Source organism: Chelonia mydas, chromosome 9 (genome assembly GCF_015237465.2).
Source record: "Chelonia mydas isolate rCheMyd1 chromosome 9, rCheMyd1.pri.v2, whole genome shotgun sequence".
Classification (NCBI taxonomy): Eukaryota; Metazoa; Chordata; order Testudines; family Cheloniidae; genus Chelonia; species Chelonia mydas.
The window spans coordinates 4074279-4088139 of NC_057855.1; the positions used below are offsets into that span (position 1 = coordinate 4074279).

At 49.6% G+C, this 13861-nt stretch overlaps 1 long non-coding RNA gene across 1 annotated transcript; it reads right to left on the reverse strand.

Moving 5' to 3' along the window:
• Positions 1-597: 597 nt before the first annotated feature.
• On the reverse strand, positions 598-7351 carry LOC122461698. Its single transcript, XR_006283807.1, has 3 exons — positions 7270-7351; positions 3038-3274; positions 598-2925 (listed from the first exon to the last, which is right to left on the reverse strand). It is a non-coding gene; the product is annotated as an uncharacterized LOC122461698 (long non-coding RNA).
• Positions 7352-13861: the final 6510 nt, after the last annotated feature.

The window sequence follows — 13861 nt, forward strand, 5'->3', positions numbered from 1 at the left end:
AAATCCTCTACTTCTATTTAGAAACAACAAAACACAGAACCCCACGATGGCATTTTTACAGTCACTTTTCAGAGCCAAACCCCATGCTAAGTGCCTATTGTTTTCAGCATAATGGGTCCTGCTTTCTTTCTTCTCTAATGACCGAGAGGTCTAGGTAGCCACTGGGAGCGAGGAACAGTCACAGACTTCAATCATCTACTATGTAGGCTCAGAAACTTTGTCACAAGAGTTTGGCTAACGATTAGAAAAGTGACTAAGAACCAACAGCTTGTCTTGCTAAGTGCACTTTTCCTGACAAAAATCCAGGGTCCTGTTCTTTCGCGTCTTGGCTGTCAGCACAGCGGAGCCATTACGGCAGTGGGTGCGAGCCATATTTCATTTAGCATTTCACACCACCAGAACAGCATCTTTACCCCACGTGGTGGCTGGCAGTGGTGCTGGCGGCAGAAAGGGGAGGCGCTCAGCATGCCTTCCAGATCCCAGGCCGAATTTACGGAGCTAGGTCACCTTGCTTTCTCCAGAGTCTCTTGAGCAGCAAGTTATTCCTGGTCCCTTTCCTCACACGAGCTCAGAGTGACTGCTGAACTCTGCTGCTCAGATCGGGCCAACCCTCCTCCTCATTAATTTTGCAACAAATATTTCTCAATTTTTCATTTATTCCCCTAAAAAGCAGCAATTATCCTTCGGGCAGGACTGTGCCTCCAACAGAGATTAGCAGTGGAACCCAAGGCCTTTCTCCTCTACACTGATTCCAGCTTTTCATCTCTAGGCTGCGGTCTGTGTCAGTAGTGAACAAAAATCACTCCGCAGTGGTCCACAGTATCTGGACTAGGTTACCCGTCTTAATACAGTCCGCATTAGATAGGTGTCTCGAGCTCTGTTAATCCCCTTTTTGCAGGGCTCAGTAATGCTGGAGATATGAATTGGTTCGTTGCCCCTAGGGGCAGCCACTCCGAGGCCTGGCTGGGCACACAGGCAGGCTAGGGAGGAGGATAGGGATCGCTTAGGGACATCCAGTAGTTCAGCTAATTCAGTATCCATCTCCAGATAGCGCAGAAGCAGCTTTCCAATCCACACAAAGAAAGTTATTCCAAAACAGCCCCCTAATGGGTTCTTACCTCTCTTGGTATGGAGTCACGTGCCCACACCTCTGTTTGCCTCTCTCCCTGCTGGTGGTCTACGCTCTCTCCCTGGCCTTGCTGGGGTTTAGCCCTCCAGCCAATCCAGCGTGAGGCCCCTAAATAACAGCTCACCCCCCAACACAGGACCTGCAGCCCACCAGTGTTATATTGCCCCCAGGCATTTTCCTTCTTGCTTCTCTTTTCCTCAGTGTCCTTCTCCATCTGACCCTTCCCCACAGCCCCTTCCCTGGATACGTCTGCATGCACTGCGGGGGAGAGACATCTCCTCCTGCCACTCACTTCTCCCCCTGAGAACAGAGCAGCTCGTTTTATAGCTTGGCCACCATGTGATTTCTGTCTTATGCAGTCGGGGGGCATTCAGCTCAGCCACTCTTGGGAGAGTGCATCTCCTAGAAACCCCCCTCCCTTGAAGAGCCTAACCTCCAGAAGAGGTGAGCTGGCAGTGGCCTGCTCTTAAAGGGGCCGGTGCCCTCTGCTACCCTTGGCTATGGGAGTGTAGGGCTGGGGAGAGTTAGCGGCTGGCTTCTGTCCTCAAGCCTGAGCATTGATATCTACCCTACTAACATTATAGCCTGGCTAGTATAACTGCAGAAAGGGAGTAATCCCGTGTTGATTCCCAGTAAACTCTTACACCGTTACTGCCTGGGCACCTGTTCTTAGGAGAACTATGAGATTTAAGGTTCCAGGGATGTCAATCCAGCCCCTTTCACCAACCCTAGATTCCCTTTAGAAAAAGGGTATTAGCAGAAGAAAGAGGGAGATTAGCCTTTCATCATAAGCTTGAGTCAGTGAAACGAGGGAGATAAAAGGAAGATCCCATGCAGCCTGACCCTTAGCGACGCTAGCTGAATTCCAAGAGAATTGTTCATATCATAACAGGGAAATACAATAGACAACCGTCTCGCCCCAGGGCGAACATGAAACCTAGAAGATTCCCTGAGTAGCTGAAGAACTCCTCAGGTTAGGGTTTCAGCACGACGGGAAAGAGGTTATGAAGCCAGTTGCTCCTTTGCTGTATAGCTCTTATCCAGGAGGAACGAGCACCAGAACTGTGCACAGTGCAGTAAGAAAAAAAAATCCCACCCCTGCTACACTGCAGCCCTTTGCTCCTGTTTTGTAGTGTTAACTCAGAGGAGGAATATCCAATTACTCTCCTCGTCAAAACCACACACACAGTCAAACCATGTCAAGCGGCTGGATGGTCTCACCACACTCATCCCCTCTGCTCCAATTATCTAACCCACTGTCGGCAAAGCTGAAGGAACAGGTTGGGTTGAGGCCAAGTGTGGCGTAAATCTCAGAGACTTGAAGTGCACAGCGGTCCAGGGGTACAACATAAGCTGATGTTCAAATTACTGACTTTGGAGGAGGGCAGCGGTGCATGAACACAGCCGAGAGTTAACCAAATTTCTCTGAACTTTAACAGGCGTCTGTTCCAGTGAACGTTCAGGTTTAGGTTTGTGAAATGGATGAAAGTCCAGTTTAGGTTGAGTCATGTCCCAAAAAATGGGCAAAGGTCCAGTTTGGGTTATTGCTCCTTCTACCTGAACCAGCGTGCCCATCCCTAAACACGTTACCTATGGTGTTACGTTTGCTGAGTTCTCACCTGCTGGCTTTTAAGGAGGGCAGAAAGGCTCGGGGAACACCAGCTACACCTTGGCTTATAAACCTGCAAAACACATTTCCTGGTAAGGATGTGGAATTACTTCTTCAGAAGCCTGGTGGTTTGTGCAGGTTCTAGCCCTTTGGTGGTGGGAGTTGATGTTGTCATTGGGAGACAATCCTGAATGGAGGAAGCAAAGAAGAAAAAATAAAGTCAAGACCATAACACACCAAAAGGACATTTTGTCAAGCAGACAAAAGCCGCGATGAATGAAAAAAAAATTATGACTCACTCCTTTCACGTGGCTTCTGTCTGCCCCAGATCCGAGCTGATGGTGGAATAAGTCATTGCCATTGTGCTGAGCTGCTCTCTGTGGGCTGTGTCAGCTGTCACAACTGTCTGTGTTGATTTAAGTTCTGTTTGTAAGATACGAGCAATGAGTTGAGGGAACTCCAACCACGGACTCGAGCCACTCGGAGGAACAAGGAAGAGGGTCTGGAAGTTATTTTGCTCTTGTCATTATTCAACCCTAAGATAAACAAACAGTCTATAGTTTTTTCATAGGTAATGGCCTGTTAACCTTTCTCATTCCCTTGCCCGTTTCCCTCGTGAGTCTATTGCAATATTGTTCTGCCAGAGTACGTCCTCCACATCCAGTGTCCGTAACACGGCCACAGGTACACATCCTAGGTTAGCAGCACCATGCAGTATGCACTCGCTTAGTGACACCATGCAGAGCAATATATTTCTCCAAGCTTTGACCCCTGGAAATTCATAGCCCACCGTGCATGTGTCTTAGTGATGGATGAACATTGAAAAACTTGGGGCTACAGTTCAGACAAGCACCAGAAAATGGGGAGGAAAGAAAAAGGAGAGGAAAAAAAAAAGAGAATCTGACAAGGGACTCCAGTATGAGAAGCTCACACATCTCTCTGAAGAAGAAGCCACTTGAAAGTTAGTCCAGAGACCAGCTAGTATGTCAAACACTAATACCACAGCAGCTGCTCTGCAATTCCAGCACATGGGGATTCTAGCTCGTCCCCTTCCAGCTAGCTAGACTCCAGCAGCCAGCTTTGGGGAGGGGAAGGGTGAGTTCGGAAGGGGAATCACCCACAGCTGTTTGACAGAAAGGGCCAAAGTTTTCCCCACAGACACTAGCCCTCCCCCGCAGCAGGTTATGTTTCTGAAGCCAGGGTCACCACATACTGTTCCCCCCCGCCCCCAACCCCGACTCTGAGTCACTTTCAGAGTCTATTTCGGTTGCATTCTCTCCAGCTGGGATGTATTGCAGATGGGGCTGGAATTAGATAGGGCACAGGTGCTGCCACCTGCTACGACTTCTGTCATTCTTGTTCCCTGCAGCGTTAGCCCTTATTCTTTAGGGATGCTATTTATTCATCGGGAGCAAGACGCAGAAGGGACAGCGACTCTTGCATGGAATCTCCCCTGGCCAAAGGATGAATGAGCCAAAATAGTACTAGGCTCCCCATCCCCTGATCAGCACAGATACCTCCTGTGCACCCCTAGGGCCATCCACTAACATGCCACTGGGTTCGGGGTCACACTGGGATGTGCTCAGCACAACAGATCAGAAACCAGACCAAGTCTCAAAATTTTTGGTGTTTGTTTCATATTGACTTTAAACAATTTCATTTCCAGTTAAAAAAAACATTGATTGGAAGCAAATTTTTTCATTTCAGACCAACATAAAACTTTAGTTTCAAAACATCAAAATGTTTACAGTATCATTCCAGGTATGTAGAAATATCAGACTTTCCTGGGGACCCCGATATAAGTTGGGTGCACAGCGGGTGCTGAGCCCTTTTGAAATCCTGGTGCTGAGTTCTCACGTCATGCATTTCACCTGGAGATCACCAAGGGCTGTTACAAAAGGCACCCGAGGGCCACGGCCTCATTTTACAGATGGGGAAGTGACCTGGCTGGGCTGACGCTGTGAGTGAGCAGCAAAACTGGGAGGAGAAGCAAGGTTTCCTGATTCCCAGTCTGTGCCCAGGCAAGCCACAGGAACCCTTTCCGTCTCTCAGACTAGAACGATGTGAATCTCTGCTAAGCAGGCTCACAGAGGGCAAGGACGGTGCAGTGACTAGAGCGCGAGCCAGGAGACCTGAGTTCAAGTTCCTGCTCTGCCACAGACTCCCTTTCTCTGTGGCTCAGTTCCCCATCTGTAAAATGGGGATAATAGCCCTGCCCTGCCTCAGAGGAGTGCCCTGAAGACAAATAGTCATCGTGGAGAGTTCTCTGAAAACATCCACTCAGTGTGCAGCGGCAGAAAAGCGAACAGAATGTTGGGAATCATTAAGAAAGGGATCGTAATAAGACAGAAAATATCATGTTGCCTCTAGATAAATCCACGGTACGCCCACACCTTGAATACTGCGTGCAAACGTGGTCGCCCCATCTCAAAAAAGATATATTGGAATTGGAAAAGGTTCAGAAAAGGGCAACAAAAATGATTAGGAGTATGAAACAGCTTCCATATGAGGAGAGATTAATAAGATGGACTTTTCAACTTGGCAAAGAGATGACTAAAGGGAGATATGACTGAGGTCTATAAAATCATGACTGGAGTAGAGAAAGTAGATAAGGAAGTGTTGTTTACTACTTCTCATAACACAAGAACTAGGGGTCACCAAATAAAATTTGGCAGCAGGTTTAAAACAAACAAAGGAAAATATTTCTTCACACAACACACAGTGAACCTGTGGAACTCTTTGCCAGAGGATGTTGTGAAGACCAAGACTATAACAGGGTTCAAAAAAGAACTAGATAAGTTCATGGAGAATAGGTCCACCAGTGGCTATTAGCCAGGATGGGCAGGGATGGTGTCCATAGCCTCTGTTTGCCAGAAGCTGGGAATGGGAGACAGATATGGATCACTTGATGATTCCCTGTTATGTTCATTCCCTCTGGGGCACCTGGCATTGGCCACTGTTGGAAGACAGGACACTGGGCTAGATAGGCCATTGGTCTGACCCAGTAGGGCCGTTCTTATGTAAATACATGAAGCACAGATGCTACAGTGAAGGGGAGCCATATGATAGAATTCGTGGGAGCCTTTCCTGGTTTTGCTTTGCTCAGGATCATCTTCTCCTTTCCCCCTGCCCCCAAAATGCTGCTTCCAGTTTCAAACTTAACTAAATCTAAAGTCGGTTGCAGTCATCGTGGTTCTTGTGCCTCCCAGCTGAAGACACGTGCCTGCTCCTCACTAGAAATTGGGCTTTGATTTGCTCTAAATACCCGGCACTCACTGTGCAACTTTCCTGGGAGGCCAACAGAAACATGGGGGATTGTTCTGTGTGGTTTTGGTCCACTAGGTATTTGGGGCATTGGGCCATTACCCTGTTGCAGCAGCGCGAGACATAAATGCAAGGTGCTGAGTGTGCATCCCGGTGCAGGAAGTGCTCTCTGTACGGTGCGGGGCAGGGGCATGCTGTGGGTCTGGTCTGGTCTCATCTCACTTGCATTCATTTTGCACCAGTGCAACTCCTGATGTAGAGTGATTTGGAGTGTCTCTTGGTTTAGCCGTGAGTAAAGGAGATCAGAATCTTAGAGTCCTAGACGGCAAGGGCAGAAGGGACCATTGCGATCCTTGAGTCAGGCCTCCCGCAGAGCACAGGCCAGAGACCTGCCCCACAGTAATTCCGAGACCAGATCTTTTAGAGAAACACCAGCGGGACCGCCGCGTGAGCTAGGCTGAGAATAGCATTGACAAGGCATTCAAATCTGGAGCCGTGATCAATTTACATCCTACACAACCCCATCCCCTGGCTACCCCCTGGAGACTTAATCCAGGGATTCGGACAGAACAGACCAGCACCACCCTGCAGAGATTCTGACCCTGTGTGGGAGTTCAAACTAATTTGATCTCTTTACAAGGGCCAGGTAAAGATGAATTGACACAAAAGAGCACAAGCATGTGCCTGCCTTGAAGCCAGTGGGAGCTTTGCCAATGACTTCCCGGGTATCAGGATCAGAAAAAACACAGCAGTCCCGTCCTCTTTGCATCTTGCTGTCTCCACCTCCCCTATCTTTCCTTGAATTGACTAGATTTTCCCCAGCCTGGTTTTAAAGATTCCTTTCACCACAGTCTTTTTCTGAAGCCAGGTATCCTGCCCCGGGCTACACGCCGATCTGATTTCTACTCCATTCTGTCATACATTACGCAGCACTCCCAGCAGAACCCCCTGGCCGCCTGCAGTCAGACACTCCTGCAATAAATCTTGGGCTCCCTAAAATTACAGTTGCAATCTTCATCAGTTTAGCCAAGAAAGGAGATATTAACAGTGATTAATACTCTAAATTAAGAAGAAAAGTTAGTTACCACTCTGGGTGTAATTAAAGTGACTAGGTCTCACACAAAGAGAACAAATCCCTGAATGCTGACTTCCTCTGCGTCACGCCCCAATCCACCCAGGCCTCGCCTCACAAAGGTATTTCTCTTGTCATCGTAGCCCAAAGCAAACACCTACACTTTCCATGAGCCGATCGAAGGGAGAGCCAAACCTGTTAGCATGTGGTGCACACAGTCGCAGGGGAGATCAGGTCTCCATCTTTCCAGGATGTCCTGCAACATCGCGGGCTCCTGCAACAGAAGGACGTGGTGTTAAGTGGAGATATTTGTGGGCAGAGGAGGGAGACGAGATGATCGTTCTGCTGCAGAAGCACTCTGGGGAAACTGGACTGGTGACAGCGAGGGAAGGGGAATCTCCTTAGGCCAGATTCTCGGCGGCTCAGAATTGATGTAGCTCCACTGATGGCCAGAGCCCCAAAGTGGATGGCGCTCCGGCGATTTAGACCAGCTCAGAATCTGACCCCTGGTGCCTCATTTCCAACCCCCCGGGTCGCGGCGAGTTTGTAATCCTGACTCAGACAAATGCTGATGGGTTTAGGAAGGACCCAAGGGAGAGGGGCCAAAAGCCAATAGAAATGGTGACGATGGGGTGAGAAATGGAAGTGGCGGAAGAACAGAGAGAGAGGGAGAAAAGTCCCAATGAAAAAAATCAAAACAGCATATCCCGCATGCCCTACCCAGCCTAGGGTGTTAACGTTGGCTTAGCATTGGCAACCATGTCGTGCTCTAGTGGCTGGCCCCTACAGCAGCCTGCTCTGCTGACAGCTGCGTGACTCTTGTCGTTCAGGTGGTAGAGGCTTGTGTTTTTACTGCTGATGGCCCTGGGTTCAAGGATCCTTGCATCTGCATGGGGACTATCGGGTTCATTCCACTGGCTTCTGGCCTCAAAGCGTAGTACAAAAATCCCCTTCACGTAGACAGGCTTTGTGAGCGAGTGTGAGCGCTGAATTATCTTGGATTAAAACAAGTGGGTTACATTGTGGAAGAGGGGCTCATGAACGCAGCCCAGCTTGGTACACCCCAGAATGACCTCATTCACCTTTCACTCCCCCCTTTCATTAGCAGCCTTAAGTGCCTCTGGGATGCAGCTGCTTCTCCCTCACCTGCTTCTCCCACCCTGATGTGTCATGCTGCCTGAGGTTTCTGGCGCGTCACCTGGCTGCCTCTTCTGGTTTTCCTCCTGCTTACACTGCCATATTGCTGCTCTTCCCTGCACCCCTCCGCCCCATGGCAGCAGCAGGAGCTGGTGTCTGCACCCTCAGCCAGTTACACTCCACCACACACCTTGCAACCTCTTTCACAGTCCCATGAGTCACACATAGTCCACCCCTCTGGATGCTGCTAGTCTCAGTGTGAGGCTTCCTGTACCCAATGAACCCACAGCAACTGCAACAGCTTCAATCCTGAGGATGCCTCTCTGGAATCTGCCATGCACATGACCTCACATGGCACTCAGAGGTTCAGTCCTCCCAGCCCAGTCTTGCTGAAGATGGCCTCTAGCGTCCCAGGTGAAGGAGCAGCAGAGGTTAGGCAGATCCTAAATCCTGACTTGCTTGCTTTTATTTAGTTGGGGCAGGTTCTCATCTCAGCTACAGTGCATAAAGCTGGAGTAACCCCTTTAAATCAATGGAGTTACACCGATGTACTAGAGGGCAAAGCCTAGGGCTTTGTTTATTTCAGAGACAGAAAGAGTACTCAAGTCTTCGGAAACAGTGCCTTAGAAATGGATAGACAGACTAGGTGACTAATGCAGGGATAACCCTCAGCCCTTTCATGTCCTGGAAGGGAGACCTAGCAGGACTGTTTCTTCCCTATAAAACATTCGTTAGCTGAACCCCGGAGACTGGGAGTGGTGACAAAGGGAAGGTAAGTACCCCATTGTCAGCACCACTGTGGCTTCCCACTCAGGATCATCCTACTGCACGTGAAAGAAGCTGATGCGCAATATGTGGTATGCTGGTAAATTCCAAAATCTTTGTGACCACTTCCTCTAGGTTTGAGTAACTGAGGGAATTCGAATACCACCACCCAGCCAAGCAAGCTGAGCAACGCATGCTGGAATGGCTATCAGCACAAGTTAAAAACTACTAGCAGTCCAGTGTTTTAATATTAGTAACCTAGTAATCGTGAAGAATTCTGTGCTCAGTTCTAGGACAGATGGGCCAAAGCCATCTGTAGCAAACTGACACTTGTTGCCCCTGGAAGGGAGATAAGAAATGGCACACTCGGGTATTCATGAAATTCCAGTTTCCTGGAAATGTACAAATTTGCTAACACTTATGAAATTCAGGAATTAATTTTCCATGAGTGTAACTACATGCCACTTATCTGCTTCTGAATTTAATGAGCACAAAATGATGTTTATTAGTTAGGAGGACGGGGCAGGGGAGAAAACACTTTATATAGCTCTGTTCACCCAAGGGCCTTAAAATTCTTTACAGACCTTTATTAATTACCAGTCAGTTTCACATCACCTTGCTATCGGCTTCATCCCACCATCACTGACCCCCATACAGAGGCCCTTGGAGCTCAGTGGGACTCTGTGAAAGAGGAATTACACTTGTGAGGGTGTCTAGGCAACTGCCTGTGAGATCACACTCTAGGTTGGTTTGGCTAGATCCACATTACTGATGGGGAAACCAAGGCACAGAAAAGTGACGCAGCTTTCCCAAAGGTCATACAGAGTCAGCGACAGACAGGCCAGCCGACAGCAATTCTGGGCCCCAGGGCAGAACAGTCAATGGGCTCCCACGCACACATGAGCCACGCCCGCGTGGACCCAGTCCACTTGACATTTGGGCGGTGCTGCGCCTGCCCTGCTCGTGCCCAGCGAGCTGCCAGGCACGCTTTTCCAGTATGGGCCAGGGCTTCTACATGCCCGCCCGGTAGGGTTGCCAGCTGTCTAATTGTTCAAACCCAAAGACCATTGCTCCACCCCCTGTCCCTTCCCTGAGGCCCCCTCCCCCGCTTACTCCATCCCCCCTCCTTCTGTCTCTTGCTCTCCCCCACCCTCACTCACTTTCACCAGGCTGGGGCAGGGGGTTGGGGTGCAGAAGGAGTGCGGGGTGCAGGCTCTGGGAGGAAGTTTGGGTGTGGGAGGGGGTGAGGGGTGCAGTCTCTGGGAGGGAGTTTGGGTGCAGGAGTGGGGTGCAGGCTCTGGGAGTGGGTATGGGGTGCAGGCTCTAGGCTGGGGCAGAGGGTTGGGGTGCAGGAGGAGGTTAGGGGGTTGGCGCTTATCTCAGGCGGCTCCTGAAAGCAACCGGCACACCTCTCTGGCAGCAACTCCTAGGCGGGGAGCCCAGGGGGTCTCCGTGCACCGCTGCCAGCAGGCACCACCCTGGAAGCTCCCATTGGCCGCAGTTCCCGGCCAATGGCAGCTGCGGAGTCGGTGCTCGGGGCAGGGGCAGCACGTGGAGATCCCCTGTCCCCACAGGGGCCGTAGGGCTATTCTGGCCACTTCCGGGAGCGGTGTGGAGTGAAGGCAGGCAGGAAGCCGCCTTAGCCCCGCTGCACGGCTGGTGGTGGTGGCCCCTGGGCCCTTTTAAATCCGGGCCCCTGGACAATTGCTCCCCTTCCCACCCCCACCCCCCGGCACCTCTTATGTCGGCGGCCTGGCAGCACAGATGGAATAGAATCCAGGATTCCCGGCTCCCTGCTCTGACCACACTTCCTTCGGGTTTCCCTTTGAGGAATGTGGCCCGTGTCTCCTTGTAACTGCTAATTCTTCCCAACAAATCACAATATTGTCGCCGGGTGCCTGTGCTGACTGCTTAGCATTTCTATGTAGGCTAGAGATCGCACGATGCCTGCCGTTGCAAGCACACTTGTTAGAATACAAGAATAAGCAGGTTCAGCATCAACCCAAGGGAGTCTCTCAGACCAGAGCAACTCACACTGGAGCACTGGACTGGGTTCCCTAGGGAGGTGGTCGAATCTCCTTCCTTTGAGGTTTTTAAGGTCAGGTTTGACCAAACCCTGGCAGGGATGATTTAGTTGGGGATTGGTCCTGCTTTGTGCAGGGGGTTGGATGAGATGACCGCCTGAGGTCCCTTCCAATCCTGATCTTCTATGATTCTATGATACACATGTCCCTTCTCTTTTCACTTAGAAGCTTTAGAGGACTTGGTGTTTGATTTTTTTGGTGAAAGGAAAATTCAACTAAAATGACCACATGGGAGAGTTACAATAAGAAGTTGTATTTAGAGAGCAACTTTCATCCAAGGGTCCCCAGATAATTCAGCATACATAGGCCCAAGAGAATCACTCATCCCCCATTGAAATGCAGCCACCTCTGGGGTGGAATGTGGCAGCCACTCTGCACACAACAATTTTTAGGAAGGGACATGAACTAATAGCTTCCCCAGCTGAAACTACCAGGTGAATTTAGGTTTCAGAGTAGCAGTCATGTTAGTTTGTATCCGCAAAAAGAAAGGAGTACTTGTGGCACCTTAGAGACTAACCAATTTATTTGAGCATAAGCTTTCGTGAGCTACAGCTCACTTCATAGGATGCAACAGGAATTACTCGAATTTGGCTAGGACACTAGCGTTGACACCTTTCCCTTTCCAAAAGGAGCTAAAGGATCTCTAATGATCATGAATGGTCAGGAGTTTGGATTTATAGGTCTGTGAACAGCAGCAGCTCCGATAAGGCACAGTCTCCTAGCACCAAGTCAATAGGCACTGCAGATGCTCTGCTCGTCTGAAAAATTGGGCCATTTATATTTAGGCTTCATTGTACGCACCCACCCTTTGAAAATTTCAGTCTAAATGTAGGGTCTGATCGACTTTGTATCATCTCTCTAAAAATCAAACACAAAGCTGGTAGTTTTGGTGAAAGAACCAGTCATTCCCATTCAGCCATGGAACACTCTGTTGTCCTGCCTTCTTCCTTTTGCACAGGGCAACTTTCTGCTTGTGCCGAATGTCACACAATGAACTTCACCCTCATTTTAGTCTCCACCATTTTTTCTGGTCATATTTCAGACAGTCTATTTCTTAGGAAAAGGCAACATGCTTGAACATTGATAACCAGTGAGTCACTAACTAGAATTACGGAGTCTGGAAAACACTGGGGGTGGACTAGCCCAGGTAGAAGTAATAATGGTTTTCCTAATTCACACTTGGTTTTACGCTCACTAGCTAGGCTCCACTTCAGGGCTTTCTGCTTCAAAAATACACACAAGGTAAAATCTCCCTTGGGCAATGTCTACACTACGAGCTAGGGGTGTGATTCCCCGGCTCGTGTACACGCACTCATGCACTGTAGCAGTGGCAGCATGGGTAAGGGAAGTGAAGTCCCGGCTTAGCCGCACTGAGCACAGTCCACCTGAAACCAGTGGGTATGTACTCGGCCTGGCTCAGCTAGTACCCATACTGCTGCAGCTACACTGCTATTTATACTCATGACAGATGGGTGAAAGCTAGCGGAAGAATGCGTATGCCCGCAAGGGAATCGCGCCCCGAGCTTGTAGTTTAGACATAGCCCTAGTCGTAGTAATAGGGCTTACAGCCGGTATAGGTTGCAGCCACTAGAGGGTGAAAGCTACTCCGATTTGACATTCCATCCAGTAGAGGGCACTAGGACATCCCCAGCCTGTACGTACGGCCCATTAAAAGCGCAATTTTGAACGGAAGGCTCTCCCAAATATTCAGTGTGCTGCAGCTATAGGCGTAGGATGAACTGCACTCTCAGAAGATGGGGCAGCTGCAGAGACCCTGAATGCTCTCTGCTGTTAACCAAGATGTCTGGCTTCCAGTGGGGCCCACTGTCATGGAGGGGATAGCTAGCGGATGCCTCAGCAAGATACAGATGAGCAGTATGCACGGACTAGGTCAGAAAAATATCTGCTTCATGATAAGGCATGTAAGTCATAACGCAAAACCAGACACCCCCAAACGCTACTAGACCCTAAACTAGTCTGAACTTTGCCGCTCGGGCCTCTCCCTTGATGACTTTTGGATCTGAATGTGCTGCAAGGCTTTCCTGTCCTCCCTCTAGTGAAGTTTGGGGTTTGGCTTGGGTCCATGCTTCATTTTATCACTAGTAAAATAAGAGCCACTGGGCCGTCTTTATTTTAAATTTGCATTACATCAAAACCTTTAAAAAGAAGGTGTCGTGAGGCCAGAGAAGCTGGCTCAGCAACATGCCTCTTAGGTAAGAATAGCTTTCATGTTCTGTAACTTCTGAAATATAGTGATGACATAAACCCCCAGAGTCTCATATTCAGTCACCAAGATACTGCTAGCTCCCATCCTGCAGCCACCCTGATTGGGCAGAGAGGGAAGACCCTGTGGCCAATGGCACTCCAATAGTAAGCAAAGATGCTATGTTCAGAAGTCCAGCTTGGATCCATGTCCTGCCTTCCGTAACACTAGAAAGGGTGCCCTGGCAGTTTGGTCACTAGATACATTATAAAAATATCCCACCTAGTAAATACAGAGCTATGATCCCTGCACAAAGGACATGGAGGGCGGAGGTGAAGCCCGCGCTCTGCTCTGCAGAGGACGCTGGGTCAAAACCGAAGTCAGTACAGCATATGGAAACAGGCCGATGCGGGGGGTGGGAGGAAGGACAGAGCAGCCTAGGAGCCGGCGACCTGCATTCAGGTCCCTGCTTTGCTATGGACTTCCTTTGGGATCCCTGGCAAGTCACCTCAGCTCAGCTCCCCACCTTAACATGGGGATAAAAACCCTTCTCTCGCTCAGAGGGACATTGCAAGGGTAAATACGTGACAGATGATGT